The 10,700-nt window shown below is 38.9% G+C and overlaps 1 pseudogene; it reads right to left on the bottom strand.

Moving 5' to 3' along the window:
• Positions 1–1,215: 1,215 nt before the first annotated feature.
• Positions 1,216–2,013, bottom strand: LOC146324169 (voltage-dependent R-type calcium channel subunit alpha-1E pseudogene; annotated as a pseudogene).
• Positions 2,014–10,700: the final 8,687 nt, after the last annotated feature.

Raw genomic sequence — 10,700 nt, 5'->3', positions numbered from 1 at the left:
TGTAATGGCTTTTTTCTTAATTGTTCTGTCCAATCAACAGCCCCATAGCAAAAGATATTCAGTTTACAATCATTTAAGCAGAGAAAAAGCAGAAAAGAGCAGCACATCCTCACATTGGAGGAGTTCACAGTTGAAAATGTTTGTCTTTTTTGCTAGAAAATGAATTTAAATTATTACCAAAATAGTTTGACAATTAATTTCTGTCAATCAACTAATCAAATCAACAAATCTTTGCATCTAGATGAGTTTGATACATTTACTGTGCATAGCTAATCAGGAGGGACGGGAGGTCTTCATAGCCTTTTGTTGACAGAAAAGATTCACAGCCATAAGCAAAGAAAAATCCTTCCTCTAATCCACTTTCCACTGACACATCCTCCTCCTCTGCGGTAGTTTTAGTCTAGATATACAGTATAGCTATTGTCATAACCTGAGTCAAACTCATAGTTAATTTCGTCCACATTTGGATTCCTGTCCACAAAAGACATTGTTGTAAAGTAATTCTACTTGTACACTCAAAAAGTCTGATTTAGTGTTTTTCATAACCTATTCTACTGTGTCATCTCCTATTTCCTTGTTGTACAGTAATTAAGCAACCAATTGATGAAACAACAAACTAATTTATCACTTAAACAAATCCCAGACTGAACTCAGATTGTATGTGTGTCTCTTTCTCTCTCTCTGTGTGTGGTGGTTGAATTTTGTCATGTATTGCTCTGTGTGTGCTGTCCATGGTGCTGAAATTCCCCATAGACTCTTATTCACAGAAAACAAGGGCAAAACACTGGGGCTGGAACTTTCAATTATTTTCATTATCTATTAATATGTCGATTATTTTCTTAATAAATTAGTTGTTCGGTCTATAAAATGTTGAAAAATGTTGATCAATGTTCTCCAAAACCCAAAGTGACCTCCTCTTATGTCATAGAGGACAAAAGAAACCAGAACATATTCACATCTGAGAGGCTGAAATCAGATAATATGGGCAGTTTTTCTCAAAAAGATGACTCAAAACAATTAATTGATTATAATTGTTGCAAAATAATTGTCTGTTTGAGGACTTTTGTAGAAATAGGAGAAATGTGTGTTGAGGTTGGGGGCCACAAATTGGTTATGAAAATGTATGTACATTTTTGTGCATTTGTCAACACAGTTTACCCACCTTTGCTGCACATCTCGGGTGAATGTATGTACCTTTCACACCTTCAACCCGCTTCATTTGCACCATGGAGCAGAAAAAGGATATGGCCACTCAATGATTTTCTTGGCGTACTTCCTGACCACGTTGTCCTCGCCAAAGATGAAGAGGGACCTGTTGACGGTGAAGCAGTTCTCCCTGACCGGGATGGGGTTGTACAAGGCCATGGTGCGGGCACGCTGCGCTTTGGTCTGCTTGAAGGCTGGGGAGATGCCACCTGTGGACACGGCCGCCCCATCGCGGTTGCGGTTGCGCTCGGACCCTCCATCCCCGGAGCTCAACAAACCCGGGACGTCGTCTCCAAAACGGGCCATTCTGTCAAAAGCAAAAACCACACGGAGAGGGAAGACAGTGTGAGACAGGAGGAGACAGAAAAAAGGAGGTTAGTGTCTCCTAGAAAGCGGCAAGGGCGCGGTGCTGCGCTCGGTGTGGCAGCGATATCCTGACCGGTTTTAGTCCATCATCAACAGTTTTATTCGCCAAAAACACCGCGCTCAGTGCTTTTCAACTTCAAAATCTGCTCAAAACATTCACCAGTTAAAAAGCCCAGTCCAAGAAGCACGTCGATTCCCTCCTTTCAAGTGCGCTCTGCGTAAAAAAAAAAAAACAGGTACACAAATCCAAAAAGTAATTCAATCCCGCCTCAGTTACCAATCCGAAGCTGCGAAAACTGGTTCATTTTGCGGCGTTTTATCCATCCGAACACTAATAGGTTGGAGAAAAGCTGCAACAGGTCACGTCTTCAGCCATCCTCAGTCCCCTGAGCGAGAAGCATGCAGCAACAGAGCAGGCTGATCCATGGATTTTTAAATAAACTAGTCCACACTGAGTAATTCAGAGCACATCACTCCTGTCTCCTCTCTCCTCTCTCCTCTGGTGACCACCTACCACAAGAGCATTATCCTACTGCATGCATGCGTAACAGGACGAGCGGAAAAAAAAACTTTGGCTTTTTCCACCACATTTTTCCAACAAAACAAGCTGTCACACAGGGAGCGAAAAGAAAACGCTCAATCCGCCTGGTTTGCAGTGGGATGGTGAAGGTGGAGGAGGAAGTATCTCCCTGTCTTTCTTTCCCCCCCGCACTGTAAAAAAAGAGCAGGAGAGAGGACAACAGTGTCTCCTAATGCGACAGGATCAACACACCTCTCCCAACCTCTGTCCAACCCTGCACAGGCGGTTTACTGTGCGCAGAGCCACTTAACAACATTTAAAATTCAAGGAAAAACAGTCACAATCTAAAGAAAACAAATATTAGTTGCTGTTGCCTCTGTCTTGACGAGCAGAGATTATACACACCAATTATATTGACCATTTGACAGCCTGTAAACCTGCTATTCCAAATATTAACCTTTGATTTATGCTTTTCTATACTTTTTTTTTGTAAAATATTAAAGGGTTACTGTGACTGGTAATAAACTGCCATTTGAGGAGCCGGGTGCCACGCTGTGATATTGGCTTGGACTTGTGTTGTTCACCCTGCGTGGTCACGCCTCAGGGCGAGCAAACTGAATGCTGGTCACGCATCATCAGATCTGGAGGGGAGTAAACACCTGTTGTGGAATATAGTACCAAGAGCCAGCAAGGCACTCTGGAGGACAGCAGCGAGCATCTTTGGTTAATTACAGGGTTCAGAACCTACTATTGTAACAAGGCTTGATAGTGAGGGGGCGGCATACTGCTGCTGTGTGCTGGCTGGAAGTGATTGTATCTCCTCTCATGGGGATGAAGCTTTTCACAATGAAGGAGGGGAAATGGTGGAGCAGGGGCTGGTGCATGTTGGGTTGGAAGGGAGGAGGTGAAATGTTGCTATTACAAATAAAAGTGCTAGTGCTGCATATTAGGGCATTTCCATAAGTTTTGAGTGAAATTATTAGAATTAAGGATGTCATCAGCAGAGGACGCTGCACAGTGTACAACAACCAGTGGAATATGACGCACCCACTTTGGTTCCCTCCAGGAAAACCTGCTAATTTTTTCTTTGGTTCCAGCTGGGAACCAACTTTTCAGGTTCCAAACCAGTTTATTTTTGGTGTTAATGCTCAGAATGACTCAAACTGAGATGCTTGAACCAGAACTGAGCTGTTTTTATGTTGGTGGGAAAGGACTGTGAGAGAACGCTTTTTGGTTCCTGGTAGAACTCTTATATTGGTTCCACTTGGAACTATTTCCCCAACATAAATGGTTATACCTATCCATCTGGGGAAAGTTCCACCCAGAACCCCCGATTAAAGATCCTACAGAAAAAAAACTCTTCTATGGCATAATGATTCCCCCTAGAACCCTCTGTGGGAGTTCCATCCAGAACGTTTCCACCTTCTAAGGGTGCTAACAACCATCCACCCATGGTGGTCTATCAAGAAGGATTTAATATTCAAAGAGTTTCTCCTCAAACCCAGCCAGGGTGTTCTACTGGGAACCCTTTAATATTCCAAGGGGTTCATCTAGAAACCACACAAGGTGTCCTATGAAGAACCTTTTATATTTTATCTAGAACCCACATAGAGGTTCTACCAAGAACCAAGAATAGATGATTATATCTGGAGCCATCTGTGAAAGGTTCCATCCAGGATCCTCTGTGAAAAGTTCTGCAGAGAACCCTTCTGTGATGTAATGGCTCCAACCAGACCCCTCTTCCATTGAGTGCTAAATGTGTTGTAATGCATGGCTTAAAACAGTCCAACAACAGCAACAACAAAAAAAAAAAAAACATTTCCTGAAAACTATAGAAATTACTGGGCCTTTTTTCAGAAATGAAACTATACACTTTCTGAGCAATTTTAAAAGATTTATATATATGTAAAGAACCAATGACCTTGAGGAGGAGTGCCACAGAGAGGGCAGGTAAGTCAGAAAGTCTTGAGAGGGTGACTAACACATTATTGGTTTTGGTCTTTGCACGGGATCTGCTCATAATAACAAACATCACACATATACTTTAATTGAGACGAGGCTCCACTCAAAAAAAAACAAAACTGTCCACTGTCCTGAAAAGATATAATGAAAGCCTTTATTCTGAAACAGCATCAAGCTGAGAGAATCCATGCAAAGTAAAATTCTCCGGCCATCACCATGTACTTTTTAAAACTGAGATACTAAATGGATGGTGATGTCAAAGAAAAGATGAACCACAGGAGAGAGTTAACCACGACGCTGACACTGATGGGTATTTAGTGATGGTGGTATGACGAAGGCAGTGATCAATGGTGTGTGGCCTCCAACTCATTAGTGCTCCAACACATTATGAGCATTAAAAATAGAACACATAACAGACAGATTTCTGACGTCTCCTCATTATAAATGAGACAAATTTTCCTACAACAGTTTCCTTCAGTTATAAGACAAAAAAAAAAATCATATTTTACTTGCTTTTTGTTATTTCAGTCTCAGCTGATAGAAACGTTAGTTCTGCCACTTCCTCTGTGCAGCGGTAAGCGGGTGATACCATTACATTGTTTTCTACCAGGATGAGAGCGTGCGGCAGCCACAGCTTTCTGGCTGAGAGGTGAGGGGTGAATTATGGTAATTAGGTGTTAGCGACAGGGATGATTAGGGTGGAAGGATGATGGTTCTTTCCTGGAAAAAGGCAGGGAGTGAGCTCTTTGTTGTAGATGAGGCTTCTTTGAGTCCTTAGTTTCGTCTCTAATTAAAAAGCACCTTTTTTGACTCAAACTAGCAGTTATTGTATTGAAGGACTGTGACTGAACCCAACGGAAACAGGCTCAGATCAATCAGTCCCTAAAGCTTTGATAAGACTGGTCAAATAAACAAAAAACACTAACCCCAAGGTTAGTTGGTACCACTTTTTAATACCACATCCTTTATGAAGATCTTAAAAGTTGTAACTGATGGTTTTATTAATGGTTAATAAATCCTTTACTAATACATTATAGATCAGTTATGAGCCATTAAGAAGATCTTAAAGCAGGATGAGCCCCCAGTTTGTTACAGACAAAAAAAAAGAGGTAACAAGACCAAAAAGGCATGACAAGATAAAAACAACAATGTGTAAGACTAAAAACAACATAATAGACAAGTGATGGAGGCTTGACTGGAGAAAAGGTAAGGATCTGTTAGTTTTGCACAGAAACAGTCGTTAAAAATGTCCTTCAGAGGGCTACTTTTTACTTTTACATTTCAGATCCTGCACTTTTTCACTTTCATCTGAGTAAAGAAGTTGAATTAGTACTTCTACTTTTACCAGAGTCTTTTTTTTTTTTTTTTACACAAGTATCTATACTTTTGCTTGATTAAATAATGTGCGTACTTTTGTCACCTGTGGTTGTGGAGGCAAAACAAACAGAAAACTAAAAATTGTATTATAAGCAGTATATAAATATTTAACAAACGGTTCAAGTCTTTATAATGCCGTTGAAAGAAGCTATAAATACCTATTAAGTATTCATCAACAATAATAACTCCTCCTGTGGTTAGGGTTTAGGGTGTTATATAAACTTTGTGGATGACAATATAATAAAACATAGTTGTAATGATATAAGTAATAAATAATAGTCTTCATAGGAGAAGTTATAATTGCTGAAATATACTGTATATTACCTGTAATAAACAAGCTAAATGTCTTATATCTGTTCACAGCTGCATTATAGTATAACTAATTTAATGTTTATATACAGCTAATAAATGATAAATATGTTGACTAAAAGCAAAGTGTGACCTAAAATAGTAAGTAAAACTTCTTCAAATAGAAATCCTGCAAAGTAAATTGATATAAAAAACAAAAATACTATAAAAACATAAACTGAATCAAACATCTTTCCTATAGAAGTAAGACACAGCCTTATAGGATTTTTGAGTATTTACAGGAACCCTGAAATATTGTACTGTAACAGCTGAAAATTTCATAAAACTTTTTGACTGGTTTGTGGGCCGACTGTATTAAAAACAGCAGACTATAGTGAAAAAAAGAATAAATTTAATTAAATAGAGTTATAGAAGGTAAATACTGGTGGAGAAGTGACATTTAATTTAACATTGTAGACATGTCAGTGTTGGAACGTCTTCTGCGAGCTGCAAGTTGTGTCTAGCTTGCAAAAAATCTGGCGCAGGAACATGGGGTTACCAAGGTTACCTGCTGTCATGACAGCAGGTTGACAGTCCCTGCTCTGGTAATGGGACTTCTTGCCACAGGCCTGAGGTGTGAACAAAGATTTTAACTCAAAAATAGAACGTGTGGACAGAGGAGACACCTGGTAGGCTCGTATCTAAAACCTGGTCATTACCACGCTCTCCTGTTAATAGCCTTGAAACTAAATTAGCTGCTCACCCGGAGGGAGAAATGGTCATGTGGAAGCCCACATGTGAATTCACAGCACTTGTTTGTCATATGTGACCATTTCAGCAGTTTCCGTCTTCATCTGCCAACATCTTTCCATCAAGCTCCCACACTTTTTTGAATTCACATGGCTTTTCATGTGGCTCATACCACTGATTCTGTGAAAAGTTAACTATCTTCATGCTACAGTGTAGAGTTTACCCCTATTTTTGATTTAGATATCTTACCAAGGCAAAGTTTATCGATTGGTGATTTTGCAATAGCTGGGGTTTGTTAGGGTTAGTCTGTATGGCAGGTCTTGAATTTTACATCACAGTCCAGCTGAAGCAGAGCAGTAAGATGATGTGCAGCTCTATGCTTCATGGTTTGCTAAAAATATCAGATTCAGAAACTTTATTACTACAACTTTAGTTTCCTGACATGTGCCAACTCAGCAAGCCAACAGGACCATATATACTGTGTAAAAGAGCAGCATGGGGCAAAAATAGGACTTTTATATGAAGGGGTGTGCATAAGACTGACATATAACCTTGACATGACACCTGTCATGAATATGAACTACGAAGTCTTTATTATTGCTCATAACTGTTGTCATCACATGTGATTTCGTCAATTATGTCATCTTCATGAAAAGTCCTAATTTTACTTTTTTAGTTGAGTTGATATCATCAAGTAACACTTTGATATTGATATTTTAATGACTAGTCTAAATTGCACCATTGTTGCTGAGGTCACAGAAATGATTCATTACACACTTATAATGGTCTCATAACAGCCAATGTCAAAACCAACCACATGTAACAGTTTAATGATTAAATCTGCTATGGTATGTTTATGACAGCTCTTGTTATGCGGTCTTGATTAATGTCAAGTTGTCATAGCAAAGACATCTTATACAATGTCAACTTTGCATTTAAAATGACTTAATTGAATGACAATAGTCAGAAACATTCATAAAGACTCCTACAGGTTTGTGTCAGGTGTTACATGCTGGTCATGAAGGAGTCATGTCAGTTTCATGCACACCCCTCAAATAAAATGTTTTTAATTTTCTGCTCCAAATATACATCCTGCGCTGCGCTTCGTCACAGTTCATGTGGTCCTTTTGTCCTTGCTGAGTTGGCACATGTCAAGAAAATTAATTAAGTTAATGACACCTGTCATGAACCTAAAGGAGTCTTTATGAATGTTCATGACTGCTCTCATTAAGTGTCATTCGGTAAATTATGTCCTTTTTCATGCAAAGTTGACATAGTTTGAAATGTCTTCGTTATAACACTTGACATTAACCAAGATAAAATTAACCTGTTTCTCACCTGCCATCCACACGTCATAGCTGGCCTTACTATCAAACATGACATTAGACTGTTATATGTGGTTGGTTTTGACACTAGTTGTCATGAGACCTCTATAAGTATGTCATTAATATTTTCCTCAACCTCAGTTACAGTGGTACAAATTAGACTAGTCATTAACATGTCATTAAGTGTTATAACACTAAACACGTCAAACACTTTGCAGAGCACCATTCAAACGCTTTGAAGACACTGTCATTAATGATTTTCCTTGACCTCAACTACATTGGTACAATTTGAACTTTTGATTAAAATTACATAACTGACAGAACAGTGATAACACACTGAAGAATCAAGAAACACCAACTCTTACAAAATGTTCAAGACGTCTTAAGAAACATTAAATTTAGTTTTTGGGTGTCACAATGAAGCCCGTACAGTCTGATCCTCGGAGTACACATCAGCTCTGAAAGGAAGAAATACTAAATTATAAACCTGTATTCACACACACACTTTGTCTGTTTCTAATTTTTGTTCCTTTGTTGAACGCTTCAATTTGAAACCAAGTCAGGTACATACTGCACAGCAGAAGACAGTATTTACACAGTGCTGAGACAGACGTCAGATAAGGAATCTGTGTGTCTGTATGAGTAAGACGTGTCAACACATTTTCATCAGAGTGGAGTTTGCGCTTGTTGACAGTTGTGGGAGGAGCTTTGAATGTGCAGGTATAAAAGAGTAGATAAAAACACACAAACAGGCTGTATGATCAGAACATCACCATCCTAAAAGAGTTCACTACAGCTCTTTTATTCCACAAGATGTAACTTTTTTTTTTTTAAATATTCAATTTCAGTATATTTCATTTAGTCTGAAGGTTGCATGATTGGGGTAGTGTAGTGTGTTACAGTATATGTGGTTCTCAATCCAGAAGCATGGAGTCTTTGATCGTGCACAAGCTTATTCACTGGCTGAGTTTAAACTGTGCATGACAACAGTTAATGTTAGCTTGGAAGCCCTCTTTACTCTTGTCAGGATAACCTAACAGAAAATTTTCTGCCTGTCATTATCACATTAGTCTCTACAGCCACAAGACATCCATGAAGAGATGCGTTTTCACATGTTGCCTGGAATATGAACAACAAAGTAGTTTTACCCAGTGTTGCTGACACACCTTTAGCCATCAAGGCCATCTGACAAGTAATCAAAGCCTCCCAGAAGAGTAAAAACATTTGAAAACTCTTCATATTCTGCAGTTTATTGTGCAGCATAAAAATATCAAGTATTTAATTAACACACACACTGAAGACACAACACTATAAATAATTAATACATCTAGCAATTATTATGTTAAGTGTTTTCTAAGTGGCTGAAAGTCTAAATAAATGTGGCAGTGGCAAATGTTTTGTCTAAGTGTTTGGTCACAAAACCCTGTACCCTCACAGAGTTTGCAAGGGGCAGATGTATTGACAAGGTTGCGGTGGGAAAACCAAACTTTAACTTATAATCCATTTTATCAAACCAATCATCAAACTAAGCCAGCTGGTTGTTTCTGAAGTTAAATTTCTGGCTGACAGTTTCAAGTCTGGTATTGAGCTTTTGAAAATACATTATATACATCCTGAGTGTGCATTCGCTGTCGCCATACTGAGGCAGCAGCTCAGTGAACATCAAATTCAGCTTCAAGTTGAGGATAAATGACCTCAGAGCCATAACTCCCAGTCTGCTCTTTGTTTGGTGTTCTAACACAGTCAGATGCTGTGTTCATTTATTACAAGCTCTGAGTGCATGTCTCTGAAGAATACCAGTTGATTAAATTTTTCTTCCCCACCACAGCCTCCCCTCATACCTGTGTAAATTTGCACCTGCTCTTTAGAGACAGACATTTTAGCAGAGATAGCATCATGCTTGGACTGAAATCAAGTCTGTTTTTGCACATCATTTCAGAGATACGCAACAAGGATGGACTGGTGGAAAATATCGAACTGCATCAGCACAAAAACAATCTGTTCCCACAGTCTGTCTGCACAGCTGATGTCTGCTGACAAACTAATTAATATGAGTGGAAACATAACCATGTTGGCAAATGTAAAAACAGTATTCTTTGAAAACAGGGACCACTTTCTCTGTTTGCAATGGAAATGAGCGTACAGCACAGTTGGAGATTTGCTACAACAACATTGAGTTGAGAATATAAAATTCTTCGTTGTCAATTCAGAAAATGTATTATTTTGGATATTATTAGTACAACAGCACCTACTACACATAATTTCAGCATGTGTCAAGCATTGTGTTGTTATTAATCAGCTTGTAGGTGAGGTGATGCTCAAATCTCCAAAACAACAAATTAAAGGACCAGTGTGGAGGATTTGGTGACATCTAGCGTTGAATTTGCAGATTGCTAACACTTTGTCTCACCCTCCCATCCAAGCAAGTAGGAGAAACTACGGTGGCCATGAGACTTGCAGAAAATGTGAAAGGCCGAATTTACAGCCAGTGTTTGGTATGTCTGTTCTGGGCAATGGTAGAAACAAGTAGAAATGAGGTGAACAACAAACTTCATCTATCTAATACTGTCATTTATGTAATAATTTGCAACAAATGTTTGATAAAATTCATGTGCCTTATTTAAACACAGACCCTTCAGAGATCAAAAATGAAAATGATTGTGCAGTATTTTAAACATTAATAACCTCAAATACAGTAGTATGAAGCCTTATCAGCTAGCAGGATTTTATTTTGAAAGGCTATGACACAACCTTTGACCCCACATCCTGCCAAACAATGGGACGTAACTGTTTGATCTGACAGCGATCTAGGCAAGCTGCTGGCTAAATCTGATGACATAAAGGCAAGAATATCACGGTGGAAAATACCAAACTGTGGGCAGTACATTGTCAAAGGCCAAGGTGGA

Source organism: Lutjanus erythropterus, chromosome 7 (genome assembly GCF_056507025.1).
Source record: "Lutjanus erythropterus isolate fLutEry1 chromosome 7, fLutEry1.hap2, whole genome shotgun sequence".
NCBI classification, from domain to species: Eukaryota; Metazoa; Chordata; class Actinopteri; order Lutjaniformes; family Lutjanidae; genus Lutjanus; species Lutjanus erythropterus.
The sequence above is the reverse complement of the archived record's forward strand: the minus strand, read 5'-3'. Positions and strand labels throughout refer to the sequence as shown.